This window comes from Procambarus clarkii, chromosome 9 (genome assembly GCF_040958095.1).
Source record: "Procambarus clarkii isolate CNS0578487 chromosome 9, FALCON_Pclarkii_2.0, whole genome shotgun sequence".
Taxonomy (NCBI): domain Eukaryota; kingdom Metazoa; phylum Arthropoda; class Malacostraca; order Decapoda; family Cambaridae; genus Procambarus; species Procambarus clarkii.
In genome coordinates, this window is record NC_091158.1 from 20,400,381 (window position 1) to 20,404,464 (window position 4,084).

Below are 4,084 nucleotides of genomic sequence, written 5' to 3' on the forward strand. Positions count from 1 at the left end.
TGTGCTGTGCTTCTCTTCCCTGAGCTCGGCTCTTATTCTTAGTGGTAACTGTTTGCTGGTCAATTTCCCATTTATTGTGTTCTCAGGGCTCTTGTCCTCGCTTTTGGAGTTGGTTTGGTAGGATTGACCCTTGACCCTTGCCTCCATCGGGTCACTGTGGAGTGGGTGGTGTCTGTCGTGATTAAAACGACTTCATCTCTTTGTTGGGTGTCTCATCTTTTCCCAGTTCTGAAATGGGCCTTGGTAGAGCTCCACTTCATCCTTGATCTTTTGGGGTTGAAAGCATTTGTCCCCCTTCCCCACTTTCAGCATGACCACTCTTGCCCAGGTTTGCCTTGTGTTCATAGGCCTGGACCTGGATGGTCTCTGGACCTATAGATGCTTATTGGCATGTCCCCATACATCTGAGGTTCAGAGATTGATTAGGTTTCTTCATGCAGAACCAAGCATCCCACTTTAGCGTCCTTCCTTTTGGCTCGAATCTGGCTTCACATGTGTTAATCAGATTGGCTCCGGTCATGGTGGTCTCTGTTTTCTGCGAATTCATGTTATGGCCTACTTCATGACTGACTGGTGTGGGTCTCCAAGTCAGTCTTGTGTCTACTAGCCCGGTATCTGGTTCTCTCCCAGCTTGCCGGGTTCAGGTTCCTGATGAATTGAATGAAGACCAGACCACACACTAGAAAGTGAAGGGACGATGATGTTTCAGTTTGTTCTGGACCATTCTCGAGTCGGTTGTGGTCCAGGACGGACCGAAATGTCGTCGTCACTTCACTTTCTAGTGTGTGGTCTGGTCAACATACTTCAGCCACATTATTGTGACTCATAACCTGCAACTGAATGAAGTCCCAGTTGCTTTTGACTGCGGTTTGAACTTGGCTGGGCCTTGTGTAGAACTTTCGGTTAGTGTTGTTTTCCTTTGCTCTGGCTGCATTGCAGCGCCTTTCTGATGTAGAGGCAGCCCTGAACGACTGTGTGTTATATTGAGCAGCTGTGCAGGATTGGGCCCCAATCACCCTTCAGCTGCTGCATTGTCAGCTTCCTTGGTGCCTTCCTCTGATGTTGCTCAACAAGTTTTCAGATGCATCAGCTCTGTTCTAGTGGTTTATGACCAGCACTCGCCAAACTGGCCAGGGTCTGTTTCGCACAGTATGGTGCGCGAGTTTGTGGTCACGTGGCATGCTCTGAAGGGGATTCTGATTTCTCCAAGCTCCATTCGGACTGTTTCCCAGTGATTCATTGCCTGAACCAGGGGTAGCGCACAGCTCACCTGCTGGATTTTCTGGGTTTGGTTCTCCAAACTGTTCACGTCTGGGAAGTGCCGGTTGTTTTCAGTCTTTCGCTTCCTTCCCATCTCCAAGGAGAGGACTGTCGATGCTGCCGCTTTCCGCTGGCTTTGTGGTATGTTCAGATGCTCGAAAATAGATCTGTGTTGGCTTGGAATTGATGCCTTCCTCTCTGTGACTTGATTCCCAGATCGCAAGGCCCTCACAGTAGATACTATTGGCTGGACTGGTTGCAGTGGGTGTTCTTTACCACTTACCCAAATCCAGCTGTTGTTCTGGGTGCTGGCCCAGTTAATCCTACTAGGACAAGGTAGTGGTTGTGGCTCCTTGGTGGCTGGCTCAGCCTTGGTTTCAGATGATTGTACAGTGTCTGAACCCAAACGTTTTTCCCATGGCTCTGCCTCTTTCAGAAGATCATCCCGGTGATGTATTTCGTTTGTTTGAACTTCTCAGCTCTTTGCATATGGTCTTTCTGACACATATTTATCACCATCTATATGACAAGCATTGGAACTGATTTGGTGTCCCGCCTGCATTCATCTTCCCAGTAGCAGACTCAATTAGGGTGATGTTTTCGTTCCTGTCTTGGTTGTTTCTTGTGCCAAATATTGTTGCCTCTTATGCAACATTAGTGAAGCTACTACTGCTTGTATTCAGCATTGATGCTATCTTGGCACTGTTTTGGAAGCTGACTTGTGTATTGTTTCACATCCAGTCTTGTCATGTGCTGCCTGAGCCCTCTTGGTCTCTTGATTGTGTCTTCACCTTTCTTTTAGGATTAGTTTTCCCTTCCGTTTGCAATTCTTTTTCAAAGTTTTTTTTTGGCACATGCTTCTGGTTGTAGGGTTGGTGAGTTTCATGTTCTAGAGGAATGGTTTTTGTTCTTTTGGTCCTGGGGGGGTGTTATGGTCTCTTGTAGCTATCTCCTTTTTAGGCAAAGAATGAGTCAAGTGAGCTTCTAGAGGGGGGTCCTTTGGGCATTGATGCTTGATTAGTTTGGTCAGTGTTGCATCATGTGCTGAGCCCGGTGGCAGCTCTTCACCACTACCTTCCTGCCTCTGTGGATGCTTTGTGTTTATCAGTCATCCAGAGTGTCGTAAGTTTAGCCAGCTTGCAGTCTACTATTGTCCCCATGATGTTCGTAAATATTGCCGCTCTAGCCGTGATCTTTGCTAACATGTCCTTGGCTGATATTTAGGTATGAGGATTTTGGCACAGAGAGTCCTGGTGGCCCAGTATGTAGTTAATGTCTCATGTCTGTGTCGCTTTGGGCCATCTCTTATTGATTGCCTGCAATCTTGCCTGTAATTGCCCTTTCTCCATAGGTAACTTTAAGGAGTCACAAGCGGCTCTCCAAGAAAACCAGCATTGAATGTAATGAAATGCCTCTTCTGCACATTCAACCCTGCTCCTGTGCCAGGCAAGACCACTACGGGCTCACCATAGTCTCTGCTACTTTGAACTTTTTGTTCAGAGTAGTTGAATCAAACAACAACCTCTTTCTGGATGATCCCTGGTGGCTCCCTGATCCCCCTCCCTCCCTACCATGTTTGTCAGTGGATCACTCTTCACATCTGTTCCAGAACTGTCTTGGAAGACTTGGAGTTCTGGCTCCCCAACTTGGTCGGGGAATGCTAATAAGTTTGCACTAGTTTCAAGATTTTCAATCATTCGTTTACATTATTTAGGTTGAGTTCACTTGGCAGTTTTGAAGCTTTGGTCTCTAAACCCAGCAGTGGTCTGTACTGGTTCAGACTTTCCTGGAGGGGTACCAAATTGTTACCTGCTCTGCAAGAGGTGGGGCCAGGTTTTGGCTCTGGTCTCAGATAGTCCAAACAGAACTTCATAGCTGATGACATAATAGTAGGGAGCTGCCCAGGAAAAGGCATGTTATTACCTTCATTACTAGGTTTTTCAACATGGGTAAATTATCCAACACCAGTGTAAGGACCTCCTTTCTCTTGCCCAAGCCTAGACACCCAAACCTACCTCCAAGGGTGACCCCTCCCTCAGGTGGTCTAATGACCAGAATAGGAACCATACGTAGGTTTCTTTGCATGTTCAACACAGAGAGAAGGGGCTAAGGCAACTCCTCACTGGCCCAAGGGAGCCGGTGTAGTGTGAGCCCCCTCATCACTACATGGTGAAACTCTTGAGGGAGACCCCTGCAAGAAGTAAGGCAGTTGCTGTACAGACAGAAGTTAAAGTTTTGAGTAGCTTACTAATCAGGGAACATATACCATTTTAGCAGCCATGTTTACCTTTTCTAGCATTAATAGAATGCATTAGTACACTTAACTGTGCCTAGAAGTTATTCATTGCTGTAATTATTTTCTTGGCAAGCAGAATATTCATTATATCGAGGACGCTTGTCTCCTCCCACAGATTTAGTGCTTCACGTAGGGTTTTAAATGTCTATACAGCATTTTAAAATCAATAACATTTTAATATTTCAAAATACGTGTACGAGTTTCTACGAGTTTCTTAATTTGATTGTGCAAGGAACAAATTTTTCATATAAAGTTGCCATTCACACAGCTCTGATGTGACAATATCTAGAAATGGGAAAAGGTATGAAGGTAAAGATTTGGCAGGAGGGCAAGGAGGAATGCATCTGTAGCAAGACAGATTGCAATATTCTTGAGGGGTATTTAACATAACTGGGATACTGAAACATTTTCTATTTTTTAGATAATGGGAATTCAAAACCCATTAAATATTTAATTGGGAAACTGCCCAAATAATTTTAATAGGCATGGGTTATTAAACTTGCAATACGAAGAGGAAATAAAAGTTCG